The sequence below is a fragment of the Manis javanica genome, chromosome 15, assembly GCF_040802235.1.
Source record: "Manis javanica isolate MJ-LG chromosome 15, MJ_LKY, whole genome shotgun sequence".
Taxonomy (NCBI): domain Eukaryota; kingdom Metazoa; phylum Chordata; class Mammalia; order Pholidota; family Manidae; genus Manis; species Manis javanica.
In genome coordinates this window covers 19,589,013-19,610,177 of record NC_133170.1, presented here as the reverse complement: position 1 = coordinate 19,610,177, position 21,165 = coordinate 19,589,013, and the positions used below count along the sequence as shown (strand labels likewise).

General features: G+C 47.0%; 1 protein-coding gene across 2 annotated transcripts in view; it reads right to left on the bottom strand.

Moving 5' to 3' along the window:
- GRIN2B (glutamate ionotropic receptor NMDA type subunit 2B) overlaps positions 1–20,386 on the bottom strand; it is a 388,323-nt gene extending 367,937 nt beyond the window's left edge. The window contains exons 1-2 of one of the 2 annotated variants that reach the window (XM_073222983.1): positions 20,112–20,386; positions 18,693–19,130 (exon numbers count right to left, since the gene is read on the bottom strand). The gene's annotated coding sequence lies outside the window, so the exon portion shown is untranslated. Of the gene's footprint in view, positions 1–18,692; positions 19,506–20,111 lie in introns of those variants that run through there. The other variant, XM_073222984.1, reaches the window with a different exon arrangement.
- Between the last annotated feature and the right edge of the window lie 779 nt (positions 20,387–21,165).

Below are 21,165 nucleotides of genomic sequence, written 5' to 3'. Positions count from 1 at the left end.
AAGCGATCTAAGTGAAGGAGGGAAGCAAGCCTGAAGGTCAAAATGAGAGCAAATCCAGGTCTTGGGTTGGGGGGTCCAAGAAACACTATAATTTAGGGAGGGAACATTGCTGGAGATCTGGTTAGAAGTGCAATGTGGATGAGGCGGAGGATGCGTCTTAGCTGTTAAGTTGATGTGCAATGGGAATGTGCACAAATCCAAGACACTGAAAAGCTTCTTTAGTGTGTATTTTGAAATACGGCAGAAAATGCAATAAAGAACAAAAATGTTGAGTATTTTAACTGAATAACTAAATAAACACTGTTTTATTAAAACTAGAGGAAGTTCTTTCCCTCTGAGAAATCTGAACCATCCACTTAACAATGAAAAATCTAAGAACAGTTATTTCCACAGCATGAGGAGCGGTGTGCACACAATGGCAGGGTTCAGAGCCGTTATTTAATCAAGCCACGGTGTCTTCCGGAAACACTGGTCCATTGCAGCAGCAGGTGAAAATGGCCAAGAGTTTCAAGAAATCAGGGACTGTCTTCCTCCCTTAGAGGAGATGTTGCAAGTGGCCCCATTGGAAGTGAAGCGGAACTCTGCATGCCTAAGACAAAGCAGCAGGTGTGGGAGAGCCCGGCAGAGGGTCTGGAACAGCAGTTCTCAAACCTGGCTGTACATTAAAAACCACCTGGGCAACAATTCAAATAAACTGTTGCCAGGTAGGCAATCATCAGTGCCCTTGTGATGATTCTTTAAAGTTTCTTCTACCCTGAGAAGGAATGAGTTCTCATTCATATTCTCACGTTCTCTGTTTCTCTTACACATACACACACACACACACACACACACACACACACACACACACACAGATGCACACACACCTGCACGCACATGCATGCGATGAACTGGCTCTTCGAAGCAGCCAGCAGCAGGGCACACGGCTTTGCTTGGCAGCAGCTTCGTCCTCCAGCTGCATCTGGCCCAGAGCCCAAGTGCACTGAGGAGCAGGCTCCCTCGGCTCTTCTTGCCTCCACACCCACCTCATGCCCAGCTGATTCAACACCAAAGGGAGCCCAGGACCCAGTGTCTTCAATATATACCATCCCTTTCCCCACGGAAACAGAGGGCTTCACAGATCTCACCACTATCCTACCAGCCTGCAGTTATCAAACTCGGATTTTAGCAAACTGCATTCATTTGGTATAAAATTAACCCTGAATTGCCTACGCAGCTTTGTACAAATTACCTAACACCAAGGAAAATACAAAATTGACTTCTATTTGCCATTTGAGTGCTTGACATTCTGTGAACTCCAAATGCTAATTTCTTCCCAAAATGTCTGTTTGCCACCATTTAGAGGCAGGAGTAAGACAAAGAGATGTACACAGAGCAAGTTAGAGACAGCACACAGCCGCTCAGTGCCAACTGGATCGTCGTCGTGACTTGACACCCAAGGAAGCCGGGGAGGGGACGGCTGACCTCCACAAAGAGGTCGCAGAGCTCCCCAGAGTCCAGATGTCTCTTCCCCGGGTGGCAGAGCAGCCGTCGCTTTCTGACTCTCCCCCAGAAGTATGCTGAACCTACTGATGACTCCATCATTGTCACCGCCAGGCTTGGACGGTGGACCCAGGCAGTGGGGACCGCCCCTCTCAGGGACCACAGTTAGGCGCTACGTTAGCACGAGCCCAGGCCCCATCATCTGAGAAGCGGATGCCTCCTCACATCCCACCTGCTCTATCCATGCCTTTCTGCCCTTCCTCTTCCTTCTCTCTCCCCCCACGCCCTGTTTTCTGCCTCAACACACGCAGTGGAGGAAGAGCCAGAGAACTTGGTTGGAGTTGATGTTCCGGGTACGGCACTTGCCCCTCTTTTGTCAATCTCTCCTTTTTCCTCTCTCCTTTTCCCTGCTACTGCCATTTATCTCTAATAACCCCAGGATCTCAGCCCCCTAGTCTCTCTACATTGCTCTCCCTGGATACACCTACTTTCAGGACTTATTCTGAATCAGCCCTCCAGTCCCTGAGATCGTCCTGGGCCACCGGATTTGGTCCACATCCCTTTGTTTCCCTCATAAGCAGAAACAAACATATCCAGCTTCTCTGTTTCTTCTCCTCTTTGCAAGAGAGCCGTGGTGAGGACCGCTGAGGAATAGGCTGGGCTAGGCAGTCACGCAGGAGGAATGGCAGGTGGAGAAGGCCAGCAAGACTGCCACTTCCTCTTTCTCCTGCCTCCTGAGAACTTCCCGGCACTGCTCACACGATGTGCATGGAGAGAAAAGGGAGCCAAGCGCCAGGCACATTATACACTTTACCTCATCTAACCTTCACATAACCTGCATTTGACAGAAGAGGAAAGCTGAGGGTCAAAAACTAAAATGCCTTATCCAAGGTCACTTGGTGGAAAATAGCACATTCAGGATTCTGAAGTCCCTCTGATGTCAAAGACCTGGCTCTTGAGTCCCCCAGGCTGCTTATCTGGGCAATGGTGACGGGGCTTTCGTCGTTTACCTCCAGACTTTCGCTATTCAAAATCTAGGATGGCCTTGGGGCAGAAGGCACAGCCGTTTCAGCCTAGAAATCCTGAGGATACTGGCACCCAGACCTCCTGGAAAGACGCTGCCTGACGCCCAGGAGAAAACAGAGACAATGGTCCATTGTGAGAAGGAGAAGCAGGGATCCAGAAAGGTATTCTCCACGGAATGCCCTATGTCAGGAAGGAGGTGATTCCATCAGGAATCTTACATCTTGGCTGTGGAGTCTATAAAGGGACTCTCCCTCTGGCCAGAATTTGCTCTCAGGGCCTGAGACAAGACTCCAGGCATCAGCTGGGGCAGCCTGGGAGAGGGCCAGCACCGCAGAGAGCAATAAAGCTGGTGTTCACTTATGCCAGCTCCATCTGAACCACAGTCACCTCCTCCGGAGCACTCAGATCCCCTGGCTCCCAGGTGGCCATACTGGCTTCCTCATGGCAAGGCCAGATGGCCAGTGCTCCCACATCACTTGGCTTAGACCACTTTAAAGACACTTAAATCCTGCCTCCTTCTCCAGCCATTTCTGCACATGTCTCAGCTCTTCCAGGACAAGCATAACACCTGACTCCTCAGCAAAGACAGCCTGGAGCCCCAGCCTTGGCCACCAACCTTCATAAACATTCTGCGACTGAATCCAAGAGGCTGGTTATCGAATAAAGGAGTCGGGGTCTCAAGGAGAATTCTTCCCCATGGTCCCTGCCTTCCAGAGACAACTAACTGGAGGGATATCTGCCAGGGTGCACCCTCATCACCTGGTCTAGAGTGAGGCTTCTCACTCTGGTGTCCACGGACAGGCTTCAGGGATCCTAAGCCCCTACTCTGAGTGGAGATTGGGGAGTGGGCATAAAAGTAGGTTTTCTGGGAAAAGGATCCAGAGCACATACCTTAGGAATCACCAATCACATGCACGTGTGGCCCGGGAGTGGGCAGGTGGCAAAGATAAAGCAGGAGGCAGGATGGGCAGTGGCTGTGAACGGCTGTGTACCACGGCTGCCAAGCCAGCTCAGGCAGTACCTCCTCACCCTCAGCCAGGAGCACAGCCCTCCTTCTTGGGCCATGAGGCAGCCCTAGCACTTCACTGTCCCTGTCCTGTTAACAGAGGCTGACTTCAGATCCCCCCAGGTGAGTGAGCACCAGTCACTCTTGTGTGGCATCACATCTTGTGTAGGGGGCAGCCACACCCATCACTGCATTGTGAGAGCCATCTATTTAACCCACCCTTTTTCCCTGTTTAAAAGGTAGGCTCTCAGGGGAAGGTGGGTGTAAAACTTTCATTACTTTTTCTTAATTACATGTATCAGTGTCCTACAGCCTGCCAAACCTGGCCTTCTCAAAAAAAATCACAGATCTAATAGGTTTGTTCTTTACAAAGTCCATTTGATGGTTACTATGTCCCAGTCTCTTCAAAGTGCTGGTAACTAACTACAGGTGAATCTCAGAGATAGTGTGGGATTGGCTCCGAGACCACTGCAATCAAGTAAATAATAGCACAGTAAGTGAATCCAAAGAAATTTGGTTTCCCAGTGCTTATAAAAGTTACGCTTATACTTCACTGTTGTCTACTATGTGTGCAATATCATTATGTCTAAAGAAAAAAAAGTACATACCTTAATTTAAAAGTAGATTATTACTACATAATGCTAACTATCATCTGAACTTTCAAGTAGGAATAAGTGACCATGGATCAGCAGAGCAAAAATAATAACAAATTGAAAAGTTTGACATATTGCACAAATTACCAAAATGTGACGCAGAGACACCAAGTGAGCACAAATGCTGTTGGAAAAATGCCACCCGCAGACTTGCTCAAGCCAGGGTTGCCATAAACCTTTGATTTGTTAAAAAGACAGTACTGGAGCCTGGGAAGCACAATAAAGCAAAGTGCAATTAGATGAAGTTTGCCTGTACTAGGTTCAATTTTTTTCCAATTTAACACTTATGCTTATGAGTTCGTAATTTCCAGCCATCATATCTTTTTTGAAAAGGTTATATGCTGGCTCTCAGATACCATTCCAGTCCTCTGTGATTTCCTCAAATGGCAGCCTTTGGCCCTGCAGTGACCAGTTCCTTGTTAGAGGCATTTTAGAATCCATCATTAAGACCTGAGGTTATTTATTTTACTCTCCTTAATTATTGTTTTAAAGTTCTCTCCAATGTTACCAGTTTTGTGTTCCCTAGCCCATGGCAGAATCCAGATTATGCACACACATACATGTTCCCATCAACCCACACGTGTGTGCGGTTGTGTGTTAGTAACTAGTTCCCAGTTATATTTCTAAGAAAGTAAGGATATACCTCTGCCTTATAGAAATCACTTTTACCCCTTTATCTTTATCTAATTCCTGAATAATTAAAGTTCCTATTTTTTATTTCCCATCTCATCTGTTCTGAATATGAAAATAATGTACTTCATTGTGGAAAATTTGGAAAATAAAACATAGAGAAATAAAATAACTTTCTTTCCCCAAGCCCTTGTATCTGTTGCATAACATATTGACCTTGTCTTTTCAGGTGTCACATTTACTATTTCTAAATATGCTCACCTGCCCATCAAAGTCATTTTTCTTTTTAGAGTAAATTCCTTCTTCACTTAGGCTTCCTCCAAGCTTTCTCCACCAGGGTAACCAGCTGCTCTCCTCAGGCTCTCAGGGCTGAGGTAGAGGAGAAAGAGCCCTCGATTTGGGTCAGAAAAGCTGGCAGTAAACTCAAACTCTTTTTTCTTCTTGTCTGTACAATTTGGGGCAACCCTAGAGCACTTTGTACCTCAATTTCTCTAACTGTAAAATGGGGGTAATAGTCCCTGCTCAGAATTCCTTTCAGTGGGTTCTTGAGAAGATCAAAAGGTCTGCTGGGAAGAAAATCTCTAAGAGAACCCTCAGTAAACTGTAAGGCACTGCAGAAATGTGAGCAATCATTTCCATACCCAAGTTGTCTTGTCTTTAACTCCATTATCTTCTTTCATTGGAACCTTTCCTTTTCCAAAACTTATTTGCAGGTTTCCTTACAACTATTCATTTTATTCCATGTTTGATCAGTTTATGATCACTTTGCCCAAAGCTCCCTTCAACGTTTAAATCCTAGATTAATTGGCTCCTAGGTGTGGTATCTTCTGTATTTTTTTGTACTAAGAATTCATGGTCTCTCAGTTTTACAGGAACATGTCAGTTTGGGGCCTAACTTTGTTCTCTTGCCAGCTATAAATTGCTGAGATACTCAAAGTCATCCATGCCACTCTTGATCTGGGAGCCCCTAATGCAGAAGTGACTGCCCCACACGTGGGTCCCTGTGCATTACATCCATGGCCACCCAAACTGCCTCTGACTAGGCTGAGACCAGGGGCTGGCATAGTAACTAATACTCACTGAGCGCTTACTCTGTAACAAGTACTGTTCAAAGTGAAATAACTCACTTAGTCCTCACATTAATTGAAATGCCAGAATTATTAAAACTTCACCTTTATAGATAAGGAATCTGGGGAGAGAGAGAAGTGAAGACATTTGCCTAGTACACTAATAAGGGGCAGAAGAAACTCTGGCTGGCTGACTCCTGAGTTCTCTGCTCTCAGCCACTGTTTCCTACACCTGCCACCGTGTTAGGCCACAGTAAAAGGATGGAGGGACACGCAGACCAGGAGCCCCGCCAACACTCCTCCAGGGCGGCTGGAGGAGATGGTCACCAGGTAAACATAAGGAACTGAAAGGTGAGGGCAAGCGTGGGCAGTACAAGTGCGGGAAATAAACCCATTTCATTTCATCCTTTGCAAGACTCAGCAACAACCACACTAGCCACATTTCCAGGCATTTCTGGAAAGTGGTCCTGGGTGAGTCCTCCAGCTAAATCATCAGCCCATCAGGAGAACAAGGGCCACAAATATTCATACAAATGCAAACCCTAACCACTCCTCAAGACCTGCTGTGCCCTCCCTTCTCTTACATCCACTATCCTCATTTCTAGAACCAAACACACAATATGCTTCTTCCTAAGTCTCTTAACTGTTCAAGTCAATCAAAAGCATTTACTACAAAGCCATAGAGCATAAAGCTTAAGAGTGTGAGATCGAGCCAGACGGCTGGGTTCAAATCCTGGCTCTGTCACTTAAGTTAAACAAGTTTTAACTTCTTTGTGCCTCAGAATCCTTATCTATAAAGTGTAAGTGATAATCATACGTACCTCCTAGGGTGGTTGTTAAATTCATTAATGCACGTAAAGCACTAAGCACAAGGCCTATAGCACTCACACCGTGTTAGCAGCTATTTATTACATGGCTACTGTGTGCCAGCACTCTGTTAGGCACACACAGGGTAGAGGGCAGAGGCTGTCCTGTCCTTGAGAAAGTCACATTGCAGGGTGGGCAGGGTAGAGACACAAGAGTCATTTCAAACCGGGGTCTACAAGAGCACAAAGAGGGTGGTGACCCCAGCCAGCCTGTGGGAACAGCACCTGGGGTAGAGGATCCCTGAGCCGAATCTTGGAGTTAGAAACGGAGGGAAGCTGTGAGGTAAGTAGGTGGGGAGGGCACCACAGCCAGAGCGGGAGGCATAAGCACAGAAAGGCCTGCAGTGCAAAGCAGCCTCTCGCAGTCTCCTCTCCCGGTTTGTGTCGCCATGTCCATCTCCACTCTTCTTGGGTCATGTAAAGATAAAAGATAAGCCTGGAAAAAAATAGTTCTATACATAAAGCTAGAAAGAGTAGTCTGGTTCTCCTTTCTGACAAGTATGTGTCTAGTTTTCTAGATAAATACTGTGAAAGAGAAGCTGGGAAGGAGATACAGACCACAGATTAAAGCCCCCGGTGACGCTGCCCTGGTGCGGCTCTGCACCCAGCACGCCGGTGCGTTTGCCAATGGGGCCGGCTTCCCCAGAAGACGCTTTCCATTCTCTTGCCCACTGGGAGTGGACGTGCTTCACTAAGAGCCATTGGAAAGCTGTTTATTTTAAGCAGGATGGAGTTTTAATAATGGTATCATATGTGCGCACATTGAACTTACGGTTTGAGGGAATTCCTTAAGTTTCCTCCTCTGATCCACAAAACTGTCTCCCCCTAAGACTTTATTCTACACATGAGGGTCAGTTCAGCAAGGTTTGTAACTTGCCTGAATCACACAGAGCCGAGGTGGGCCTGAGATGGACCCTCGGCCAGTGCTCCTTCTAATACCACTTGGCTTCAAATTACTGAAAAGCAGTTTAAAAACATACATGTGGCAAAGCCAGGGCCCAGAACTCTATGTGGCACCATGAGACAGCCTATTGCCTTTGGTAGAAAAATTAAAACAGAGGAAATTTAACCTTTGCATTATGTGTGTATTTTACATAAAGCTGCCCTGAGGCAAGAGTTGATGCAGATATTTGAAACACAACTAGTTCCCTCAAGTTTGTAGAATGAGGCGAGTATAACTCATTGAACAATAATAATGATTCCTGTTAATCAAAAACCCAACAACTCAGCATATTCCTGACTGCCTCTCTCGTACGCTAATCACTGGTCTCCACTCAGAGGGAGTTCACAAATGGGCTTAAGAAAGAAATGGGTACCAGATTGTGCGTAGTCTTCAAACTGTTCAAGGTTAAACAGTAGAGAGGAAACGATTTCCTTCCGAAGAGCGAAGTGCCCTGAAGTTTGGAGGTGGAGTGTATTTACAGAAGGGTGGGCAAAGGCAAGGGAGAGGGTGCCCAAGCTTCAACCATCATGTGAAATAAAAGATGCTGATTGCCAGGGCCAGGAATTTCTCACTTTTGGTCCTCAGGGAATTAAATTAAGGTCCAGAAACTGACTACTTTGTAGCAATCCATTTTTCCATTTGAAAACAACTTTACCTTTTGCCAAGAGTAGAGCCCAAAGAGAAGGGATCTAGAAGAAAGTCACTTCAGCTGAAGTTTCAAAGCACATGGCAACTGACAGGGTCCTCTGCATACAACAAAAGCCTGATCTTTTACAGGGAGATGGTTCTATATAATTTAATGAGTCAGGGGTTAAAATCGGAGGACATGCTAGAATTGTGGCTTGCTGCTTACAGCTGTGTGACCTTGAACTCTCTAATCCTCACTCTGATAATCTAAGAAACAAAATAATAATGTCAGCCTAGTGGTAAGGATTAAATGAGATAATATATATTAACATAACCTGGAATATAATGGGCATACCACAAATAGCTATGACCAATTCAAAGCCAAATTTCAACAGAAAATTGTCTTAAGCAAAGGTGAAGCAGTTCCTCTTCAATAACTGTAACATTTAGTCTCAGAGCTGTCATTTTCAGCATGTTCATCTCACTGCTTATCTCTAAAATGGTTACAAATTCCAGCTACCTAATTCCAGGACCCTCTCACTGCCTTCCCTAATCATAAATGCAGATTTATCAATAAACAAAATTCCTGGCTATGATGACGGAAAGATATTCATACATTTCAGAGTCATCTCAGGGTCAAAGCATCTCTGTAAAGAGGTACAGAATAAAAAGGAGAGGTTGAGAAGGTGAGTAACCATGCTCCTATTTATTCCAGAAAGCCCAGCACAAGGAAGGTGACTGAGATGAAAAGGCCCAAAAGCCAGCAAAGGAGAAGGGCAAGGAACAGAGGGAAAACAGAAATCGTACATGAACAAATGACCTGGGAGAGCTGATTTCTTGCTGGAAAGATCAAGCAAGACATCATGGATGAGACAGCCTTGGAGATGAACTTGAAGAATGGACAGTATCACCTGAAATCTGGAGGGAAGGGGAAAAGCATAATTAGTGGTGAGAGCGAGCTTTTTGAAGAAATACCCTAGTGGAGCACATGCAAGATGAAGCTCAAAGAAAGAAGGCTCCAAGAAATGGGCATATTTTCTTTCTGCCAGCCTCCAGCTAGCGTGGAAGATACTCTCACCCACTCACTCGAGTAGAACTCACCTGAAGCATCAAGAAGTGCTTAGATGGCAAGGAAATGAACACATAAAAGGTATAAGTATGTCATCCTCCATATAAAAATGTTATCCTCCATGCACATTCATTTCCTTCATCATCTATATCAACAACCAGCATTTTCTAAGCATGCCACTGAGGACATAAAATGACATGGAAGCATGGAACATATCCTCACGGAAAAATGACAAATTCACCAACCAAAAGTGATTTCTCTTCCATTTGCAGGCTCCAAGAAAACCCATTCAGTATTTTTTCCTTCAAAAATTCAAGGGGTCAACATTCTGCCACCTGAAAAAGACTATCCAAACCTGAGCACCTGTGTTTGGCCAGAGTAGGATTCCTTCTGGAGTCCTTCTTCCCATGTGACCTGAAGGGAAAAAGCGGGACCCAGATGTAGACGGAACCAAATAAGGACCAAAATTTTCCCCTTGCCCCTTAAGCCCAGAAACAACCCTCGAGTTTCTAGCAAGGAGACAGAAAGGAGAGCCATGAGCCTTGAAGATATCCATGCAGGCTGCACAGGAACTCGTGGATAAAGCTGACCTGCACAGCAACAAAGCCCAGGGAAAAGGCCGAAGTAGATCAATGATTTGGGTGTGTTTCTTACACAGGGCCACCCAACAAATGTTTGGGAATTCAGAGCAGGGAGCACACTTCTCAAGTTTCTGCTAGAGTCGGTGCCTCACGCCTCTGCATATCCCACCAAACACCACCAGAGTCCCAGCTATACTCATAACCTTTCTCTTGCGTCTCCAACTGCTATTAGCGGATGTCCAAAAGGAATCCGTTTTGTCTCTGATGTTTTCTCTTCTTGAAGGAAGACAGATCCCTACATCTGAGAGGGAGGGAGCCAAAAAGGAAAGATGTGAGCAAACTATGAACCCAGCCAGCCTAATAATCAGTGATTAGAGCTACAGGCAGAGAAGAACTAAGCTTACTGCCTCCTACCCTCTTCCTCCTCTTTGTGCCTTTATGATTCTACTTCAGGCACTGAGAGGGAGGGTAACACAGCTAGTGAATTCCAACCAGCACAAAGATAATTGCACCATTCACACCCTCACCAGTCAGTCAGGGTCTGCTCATCCAGCCCCATTTATTAATAGTTTTCCTGCATTTATAGTGTTACAAAGGAGTGCAATGAGGCCTTCTCTCCGAAACAAGAAATGGGGCACCCTCAGGAAAGACGAAGTGGAACAGAGGGTGTTTGCAGAACCAGGGGCCACTAGCCCTATTTGCAGCCATGCCTGTGTCAAGGGTGTCAGGGAAAGCAGCCCCCTAACTTCCCAGCTCTGGGTCAAGGCTGAGAGCATTTGGGCACAGGGGTGGGGGTGGGGGCAGCCATGCTCCCACCCCTCCACAGCCCAGCCTTTGCCCACTCTGCACACACAGCCTCTCACACCCCAACCACTTCTCTGGACCTCCAGCTCAGGGTCCTCTGCTGGGCGTGGACCAGGTTCACAGTGACAGGGCCTCATTCCACACATTAGGTGCCAGGACTGCATGGTGGGGGCTAATGGGTGTCCAGTCATCTTGCCCAGCGGCTCTCACATACGGCCCCACATTAGAATTCCTGGGGAATGTTCTTAGACAACCACGGTGGGATCCGTGCCTTGGAGGGTTTAATCTGGAGAGGCTGGGGGTGGGGGGCCACAGCCCAGGTGCAAGCATGGCCATTTCTTTGCTCTTGTTGCCCAGTTTTTTGCATTTAGTTTTGGTGAAACTCTGCAGGTGGTTTGTCATTGACCTGGCTTACTTGAGCCTGTTTCACTGTCACAGAAATGAGAAAACCAAGGTCCAGTGTCAGGGGCTTGTGCACAGTCACAAAGGACAGTACAGGAGTAAGAACCAAGGAGCTCTGACCCCCGAGGCCACCCCCTCAGTGTCATTTATGCTGCTACTGGACACCCCGGGAAGCCTTGGCATTTCTGAGCACCCACTACACACCAAGGATGAACTGTGGGCTCTGCAGGTGTGTGGGTAAGGTAATGCTCTCCACTGGCTGCTCAAGGAACAGGCCTTCTAAAAGGGCTGGGAGGCCATGGTGGTGGGGAAAGTGCTGGCAAGAGGTTCAGGGGCTGTACTTCTGCCACATGTACATGGCTTTAGACCACGTGGCCAACTTGAGAACTATTTCCACAGCTTTAAAATGGTGAGTGCAGAGAAAGATGGATGATCTCCAAGGTGCCTGTCACATTAATATTCTTGTTATCCCATGTCACACATACACACACCCCCACGTGCATGACTGTACCTGAACTCCACACATTTAATGTACTATGTTGCACACCTGAAACCAATATATCACATATCAATGATACTTTAATACAAAATTTTTAGATTTTTTAAAAGACTATTTTTGATTACTGTGTTTGTTAAGTTAAGTCACTGCACAAATACACCTGTACGTACACAAGTCTAGTGTGTGGGGTGTGTGTTCTGGACAAAAGACCCCAGCTACTGGTATCTGAGTGGCCAGGCTGAGGCCCCTGCACGGCAGGAGGGCTGCTGCCGAAGGTCCGTCTGGGCATCCTCACAGAGTACGATTCACTTGGGAGGAGGGTTAAGGACGTCTCCTAAACTTCAGCTTCCTTTCAAGACTCTCTCCTCCCCTCTGACAATGGAGTGCCTTCATCAAGCCATTGTTTTTAAGTCCCACTTCTCTTGTTTGTCACAAAGAAACAAGATCTGATTTCCTAAGAAATTCTAACCAGCCGAAGCCCAGAGAGGGTCGATATAAAGATTAATGAGAAATTTAAATCTGACATTTCTTACTAAAGAAGAAAACTCACAGTCTGAGTACGACAGGGAACAAAGACATGGAGGACCGCCATGGAGGACCGCAGGTGTAGAGCATAGCTTGGCTTCTATGAGTCGAGGGAGTTAATTAGTCAACACCTTAAATTGTCCTCACCTGGGAAGCTCTCGGCTACACACATTCCCTCCCCTATAAAGCCAGACTCCCAGCAGGACCAACACCCACGCTGGCCTTTTCCTTCCAGGTCTGCCACCGCCCCCAGTCTGGCTTTACTTCTCCTCCTCTCCCCTCTCCCTATTCCTCTAGTCACAGCCTTGTCACTATTTCTCCACCACCCTGCTCCTCAGACCCCTTTGGAATGAATGTCCCTTAAGTCAGCCGGCGGTGGTATCTGCTCACCCACATGCCGCCCTACCCAGAAGGCTCTCTTTGCAGGTAGCTGCTCTTTAAAAGCCATCCAGCCAAGCTTGTGGTCCTGTTGTTAATGAAATGAAGACAAACCACAATATGCAGAGAAATGGTGGATTGGGGGAGAGGAGGGGTCAGGGAGGGTAGAAGGATGGGGAGCAGAAAAAAGATGCAAATAAAATTCAGAGGAACATGCATTTCAAACCTGTCTTCCCCTCAGGCACAAACGCTACAGCTTCATCAAGTAAAAGCTGAAGGTGTCTTTCCATCATCTCTGCCTGGCCATGCCCAGGAAGAAAACATCTAAAGCACTGGGCCATCAGAAAAGGCTACCAGGAAAGCGTCTTGTGAACTCCCTGGGACTGGCAGAGGCCTTCGTCTTCCACCACTCCCCTTTGCCACTAAAGAAAGCAGCTGGTGTCTGAATGGCTCTCTACCTCACTACTCTAGAAACACATGGGGCCAGGCCGGTCCTTCATTCCGAGCAGCTTGGCTTGGGCAAGGATCCAGCTCTCTCCCTGGCCACAGACCAGCAACAGCTATCCCCTTCTGTACAGTGGCCGTCAGCAAGTTAGCTGCAATCCAGTAGTCCAAGTTGAAAGCTGTATCACGTGTCAATTCTAGAGGCAAGCCTAATAGCCTAACAAACAGGGCTAGGATTCATTAACTGTAGAATCATGAAAGCAGAAGTTAGAGCCTCTTCTCTCTCCTTTTTAGAAGGCCCTGACTTTCTTCTCTGGTCTTATCATTTGGAATTCAAAATTCCTAATCAGTGAACCAGCACATGACTGTGTTCCCTTCTCCCCAAGTGAAGGGACCTGAAGAAGAGGAGCCTTGCCCTTTTACACCAGCTTGCCTCTCCACCTGCTCTCTGTCCTCCTAAAGTGACTGTTCCCTCTTCCCCTACAAAACTCCCATTTACTCTTAAAAACATAGCTTAAATGTCAATTCCTTCATGAAGCTGAATGAAGCACACCTCATTCTCCTAGGCTTCTCTTCTTTACAGATCTTACGTATTATATGATGATCCCCTTATATTTCTCCCCTATTAAATCATGAGCTACAGGAAGGTATAGACCAGTGCTGATTATTTTTCATAGCACAGTGTTTGACAAATATTGGTTCTTAACAAATGTTTGTTGAATAACTGAGCAGAGAAAAAGACATAAAAATAAATAAAAGATAATGTGAAAGAAAAGAGACTAAGAGACATTAGTAAATAGATAAACTTAGAAGCAAGAGAACATAAAAAGAAAGAAAATAATCAATTATGAGACGGACCAGAGTTAAGAATTCACAGAGGATGAAAGAAGAGGCAGATGCCATGCAAGGGTGCAAGAGTGAAAGGAGAGAAGACATGGATGAACTCAAACACACAGGTTCCTTGCTGACATTTTCTTTTCTTCTCAAGAAAAAAAAAAACAGAAATGCCAGAAGTCCCAAAAGCCGCATATCTGTGTGGAACTGCCAATGTTAACCATGATAAAGAATCAGCTTCATGAATGATGTAGACCTGTGCCACACGGTCCAGCGAGTTCGGCATCGCCTGGGAGATTGGCAGGAATGCAGAATCCCAGGTCCCACCCCAGACCTACTGAATCAGAACGAACAAGAACCCCTGGTGGCTCCTACATACAATCAAGTTTGAGAAGGGCTGATGTAGACTCCTGAAATCCACAGATAACCTCCCTATCTCACTCTAATCAACAGTGTGGTTCACAAAGCATTGGCCCTAGCAGCTACACAACCTTAAACAACTCACTTGATATTCCCAGATCTCAGTCTCTTCATCTAGTAAATGAGAAAGGGCAGAGTAAATGCACTCTAAAGTGTCACAAAGCTCTGATATTCTTGATCTAGCATCCTACCTTCAAACAGCTACCATTCCCTCCAGAACAAACAACAAAGAGCCTCATCCACTAATTAATACTTCACTTTCTCTCTTCGCTCATTCAGTATTTTCTCAAATATCTGTTATGCATCAGTCACTAAGTTAAGAACAAATGATTCCATGATGAATAAGCATCCCTCCCTGTCCTCGAGGAGATCACAAACTTCTTAGGGGAACAGGGCATATAAACAAAATTAGGGTATTGCTAATAATCATGAACATCCACAATGCAGAACAACTGCTCCACCAGGGGCAGTCACGGAGGGTTTCAACAAGGGGTCAACATACACACCACATCCCTTCTCTGCCAGCCTCGGCTGAAAGAACTAGAAAGTGAGAAGACAAAAACAAGGTGGCTGGAGAGTATCAGGGAACCAACTTCAGGTTCTTGAACACACCTTTCTGGCCTCATGGAGCCCCAAGAGCTCCTCCACACAATGGATTTTGTGTAAAGGCCACAGACATGCCATTAACAGCCACAGTGCATTCTAGAAACCCACCTCCTCTGAGTTATGCCTACTCCTTCATCCCGACCACATTCTGTTCTTCTATCTTCCGCATCCCTTTGAAAGATAATATCAGTTCAACCACTAATCTACTCTCCCTGGAGACTTCTTGTGGTTGCAAAGAGGGGATGCACTTTAATAAATGTGAACAATTCATTAGACCAGTAACTCTTCTGATCTATATTTATTTACAGAGAGAGATGATACTGGTACCTAATTGTATGCACAGTAACAGAGACTGAAAATGTAATTTACTCAAAGGAAGAAATTTCTAGAATTCTTAAGTAGGGTATAGAATGGCTATAGCAAGGAAGAGGAGATTAACTTTTCCACCATATTCAGTCCTGACCCAGCAAGTTACATGAGATGACTTGTTTTGCCAGCCCAGTCTTCATTATTAAGGAAAGAAGTAAAGCGTTCAGAACAATAGTTTTCCCACCTTTAGTGCGGTGAGTTCCACCTCGGCCTCTTTCCCATCCCTGGCTTCTCTACAAGCTAATTTTGTGCTATGGATTCTTCACATACAGCCTGTCCTTTCTCCTGTTTCCTATATTTCATAGTCCATAAATATTAACTAAATTTTTACTTCAACTTGTTAGTAGTAGTGGACATGTCACCTTCATTTTCATATTCTTGAACAAGAAAATAGGGGGAAAAAATCTGCATCTGGGTTCACCATATTCATGGAGGAGATGAGAGGATGTTCTACAAGGTAATGATGTGTCCAGGGACTGCATCAGCTCAGTCCTGTTTCTCCCTGTCAAGCAACATCCCATCAACTGACTTCAGTCCATGAGTCCACCCCCCAGGCGCCCACTGTCCCTCCCCACACAAGGCTGGGTGCATGTATGTGAAGGTCAAGAAAGATGGTCAACATTTTGAAGCCATATTTCTGGAGATGAGGCAGGAATACAAAATCAAGGAACCTGCTGTTCATCCCTTCACCAGAGGAAGCCGCTCTTCCTGCTTAGCCTAAAAGGCACTTGGTGTGCAAAGTAGTGGCTGCAGGACATTTTTTCTTCCTCCTCCTTCCCTGTCATTCACTTCCTTACTTATTCTCTTTGCCTAACTCTACTCCTGCCATAAATTCCATATATACAGGCTCCTCAGACACACAGACTTTCCAGGGACGGAACCAAGGGAAAAAAGGAATCAGCCAAGCCTGCTCCTCTCCTGGCATGTTAACATCTACCTCTAAGCTGCCATGTGGGTCTGGTTTCAAAGACCCATCATGCTTTGCTACACCTGAAACACAGAGAGAGAAGACAACCATGTTGTTCTGCTTCCCCTGAAATCTCCAGTCTGACATCCTTAACCGTGCTTTCCTGGGAAGTCTTTAGCTCCCATTAGTGCTTTTTCTTAATTGCATGTCATGGAGGCTCCTCGACTGCAATTTCATTTGCTCTCCCTCACCCCACCAGCAGCCACATTTCTTTCCCATGGAGCCCATACTGTACGGGGGTGGGTGGCAGAAGGACAGAAGACAAAATAGAACCCAGTCAGCTCTTTGTGCTGTGAGGAAAAAAAGAAGAGAACAATGGCCCAGACACCACTGAGTCACTGCCTCCTGATGATGGGGGACACCTGGCTCCTCCCCAGGGCCTCCAAAAAGGCTGTGGATGTGGAACAGGTATAGAACCTGTGGGGATTCTTCCTTGAATCCTAACAAGCCCCTTCCATTTGGAATGTGTCTCCTTCTCTGTTGCTTGCCTGCAGCCTGGTCCTCCTCCTCCTCAGCACCCTCCCCCTTTAACCTAGTCTTAGGGCCAAAAATGATGGCAGGACCTGACTTAATCCCATTAACATTCAAGGGGAATGTGGCTGAGACTGTCAAATGGCCTCCTGTCAACCTCGTCCCGGCCAAACATGACAAAGGACCTAGTCCTTGTGAAGCGCTGCTGTAGGCACCAGGAATGCAGAAGGACATGTGCCCAGTGGACAACCACCCTGCCTTGCTCATCTGTACAAATGAAATCAATTCACATGGAGCTGCTTTTCTCACCCATACCTCTGTTCCATTCTGACATCAAATGAAGGGTGTATCCTCCCACTTGAAGGAGTAGAAGCCGGTGGGGAATCAGCTCAGGTGACTGTCTAAGGTGAGCACACACCAGATAACCTCAGCTTCTTATAGACATGGTAAGAACATGGTTCAAAGTGGGACTGCACCCTCTCACTCAGAGGACACCATGCTTACAGATCAGCATTTAAGCAATGAATGCTCAAAAGAATGAAACCTGGGGAAGGGAGTAGTGAATCTGGATTATATCCATCCTTTCCAGACAATGAAGAACTATCTTCTGATGTTGAGGGACAAGAACCTCCTGCTGCTTTGCCCACATCCCTTTAGTATTTTGGATTATTTCAAAGTATTGTTAGAAAAAAATGTCAGGAAAAAAGATTTGGGGGGAGAGTACTTTCAAAAAGACTATTGATGCTGGTGATTCTACCACATTATTTTGAGGATCTTTATCTCAACCCGATTCCTGCATTTGGGCACCTTCAGAGTTTGGGGATGTGTGGCCAGTGGACCAAGGAGAGGAGCAGCCAGCTCACCATCTTGGCCCTCTAGCCTGTGGACGGACTGATCTCCTCAGGAGTTGTCTTGGATTGCACGAGTGACTAGCTGAAGAGTCATTAGCTAAGTCTTTTCCATTTCTCCTGCTATTTCTCTTTTCAAGTGTATGAAAATACTGCCTGGCCACATTTCACATATTGTAAAAACTGATGAGAGGGGAAAAAATTAAAGTATTAGTTCTATTTTGAGGGTACAAGACGAACACATGCAAACGGCATATCTCTTTGTTTAACACAAAGACTCACGTGTCGAATTCTGCACCCCTTCCACATGCACAGCATTTTAGAACTCTGCAAGATAGCCATTTTGCAAGAGTGTGGAAGTAACAGTTTGCTGGGAGGATGTGTGGGTATAAATAGATGTGTAGCAGAAGGAGAAATTTATAGCTCAAAAATAATAGCACATGAAAAAATACAAATTAAAAGCATAATATCGACAGTATGCCTTCTTTCCAAGCTTAAAATTTAAGTCCTCTTAACCTGCAGCAGCCTTCAGTCCCAGGTGTTCTTAGACCAGCCTGATTCCCCACCTCTACCTGTCCCTCTGCAGTAGGCCTCCCGGGATTTCTGGGCCCAGTGTCAACCCTTTAGACAGCAAGTGGACTTCAGGGCAACAGCTACACTCATCTCTATCATTATTTTCATATTTTAATGGGCATAAAAAGGCTATTTCTCTTTTCAGGTGTTTGAAAATAATGCCTGACCGCAGAAGGGAGACTCAGAAAATAGAGAGGCAAGAGGGAAAAGCCAGCCTAGGGGGAAAAAATTTTTTTTTTCTAGATTCCCATAAAAATCAGAGCTCTAGCTTGGGTGAATAAAATGCAATTTAACTCAAAAATCACACAGGTCTCTCAGCCGTGTCCGCATACATATACCCTTAATGCCATCCAACACCTTCTGTCCCTGCACGCATGCCACCCACTACTGCCTCAAAAAACCCCAAAACCTGTTTGATGAGGAAGGTAAAGAAATAACATGGGAGATTTGCCCATTTGTAATATGCTTTTTTCCCCAAAAAACAGCAAATTTTTATCTTGTTACCTTTCTTCCAAAAAAATCCACTTGAGGGACTTGGAGAGAGAGATAAATAAGGAATCCCTACCCCAAGTGAGAAGAAAATGAAATAGAATGTGCCCTACCTTGGTTTGTAGAAGCCGAACCTCTAGACGGACAGATTAAGGGAGTGAGCATGGTGGGGGTGTCCAGTCTCCTCTTCTCGCTTGCATATCCACATAAGAGACGAAGGGTGAATGAAAGGAAGGTAATTTAAAATCCAATTTAGCGTGAATTTTGTTAAAATCTTGTGTCTTGAAGAGATGCCAGTGCAAAGAAAAAAAGATTGAATTCAAAGGTAATTCAGGGTATGGAGGGCAGCTCACAATGCAGAATCCAGTGATTTTTCCATATGCATGTGAGGTTAGTGGCTGGACTATTTCTCTTTTTTTTTTTTTTAAAGATTCTTCCGGCAATTACGGGTTTTGATTTTTGGAGCTTTAGTGGAGGAAGCTCTGTGTAGAGAAGCCGGGGGCCGGCTCTGTCCCTCCGTAGAGCATGGTCATTCCCAAAGCGTCCCCTTCCTACGGGGGAAAAAGAGCCGGTCAGGGTTTGATTGGAGTGTCCCCCCGAGGGTGCAAGAAATACATTCCGAAAAAGAGATCAATTTGTCTTAAGGAAAAGGGGGAGGAGACCCCGCATTTCCCACAGAGTGCACACGAGAGGAATAGAAAACAGCTGGCACCGGTCTATAAATAATTCAGAAAAGGTCTGGCTATACCATTCCTGGGACAGGCATGGCTGAGAGGTGGGAAAGCCAACCTGAATGGAAGAGGAAAGAGAGAGGGCGGGAGCGGAGGAGGGAAGTGGGAAGGCAGGAGGAAGGGCGGGCGAAGCGGCCCCGCACAGCAGCACACTCACACACACGCAGACGCACAGTCCCCACTTCGCTCGCCAGCGCGTGCGGCCCCCAGCCCCATCTGCAGTGCTGCTGACACGTCTGTCTCGCTCTCCCCATCGCCTCCAACAGCGGCGCCGCCTCCCACCCCGGGCTGGTGCTGAATGGGTTCTGATTGTGCACGGGGTGCACACTGGGCATTTCTTGGAAGGGGCACACTGACACGCGCGCACTCACGCCCCCGGCGCGCACGCGCCCCCGCGCGCACTCACACTCACCCCCGCGCACACTCACCCCCGCGCACACTCACGCCGCCGCCGCGCTGCTGTGCAGCGCACGGAGCTTCACCTGCAACATGTCGATTGGACGGATGGTCGCGGCGCGTGGCTCTGGCCCGGGGCACCGATACCCAACCTCCCTGCTCGCTAAAGGGGTTCACACCCCACCGCTAAAAAGACCAGAGAGCGCCCTACCACTTCACCCTAAAAAAAAATCTTAAAAAAAAAAAAAACCCACGTCCAAATGGCAGGCGCAGGGTGTGCTGGATTTTAAGAGCTTTACTGAACACCAGGTTGGTAACAGTTCCACTGCTTCGACCTTTATCTTCCTGACACCCCCAAAAGCCCCCAAATTGAGACTCGAGCCTCCAAAGCGAATATTTACATACCGGCTCTGAGCGCCTCGGCGAATGCAGTCTCCGGGAGGGGTGGCCGGGGATGGAGGGTTTTTCTATCCTGCAAAGCAGGATTAATAATCCGTCTCAGGGGTTTTGAAGTTCACGACTCTCCTTTGCAAAGCAAAAGAAAATGCATTCGGACGCCAGCACTTCTGGGGGGTGGTGATCAGAAATCACCCTGACGAGCACTTTCGATAGAGCAAAGCCCCGAGATTTCCTAGAGGTGAAGCCGAAGGAAGCGGTTTTTGAAAAGGGATGGGGGAACCTTCTTTTCTCAAAAAAAGGTGGCGGGGGGTGGAGAGGCAGGAGCCCAGATCCCAGTTGGTGAGGCTCGGAGCCGGGGGAGGGGAGGCGGGCGGGGGCCGGCTGTGCGAGTCAGCCGCGCGGCCGCGGGAAAGGACGGGGGAGAGGAGGGGGGAGAGCAAGAAAACGGGTGTTAATCCCCGGGGCCGTAGGCCGGGCGGGAGACCGCAGGTCGCCTGGTCTGGATGTAAGTCTCACCCTCGGAACGTGCCACACGCACACACACGCACACACACCCCTACCTCTCACACACTGGCTCTGGTGGGAGGAGAAACCCACGAAGCTAGGGAAGATGTTTCTGTTCCCAGGGTGTGTGTGTGCGCGCGCGTGGCCTCTTTCTCCACACCCCTCACCCCACCCCACCCCCAAACCCCTTCACCCCCTCACTCCTAGGCTAAGTCTCTGGCGGAGGCAGCCTCCCACGTCATAGGCCCGAGGAAGTGGGGTAGGAAGGGGGAAAAGCCTTAACCCAAGTCCGTGGCGCCTCCTGCTGGCCGCAGCGGGGAACAGCAATGAGGAAGGGCAGTTTGAGGGGTAGGGGGAGCCCTACAGGGCCCCCGTGGGCGGCCGCGCTGGGCTGCGGGAAGCACCTCAAAGGCGGAGCTCCTGTCTGAAATTTAAAACCCTTGCTTTATTTTCTGTAAATCAGCCACTTTGCCTCGTCTGTGCATCCAATGTACTGGGCGCGGTTTAAACTGTGTTCTTGCCTTCAAGGAGCTTAAGCTCTACTTTTGAGCGCGTG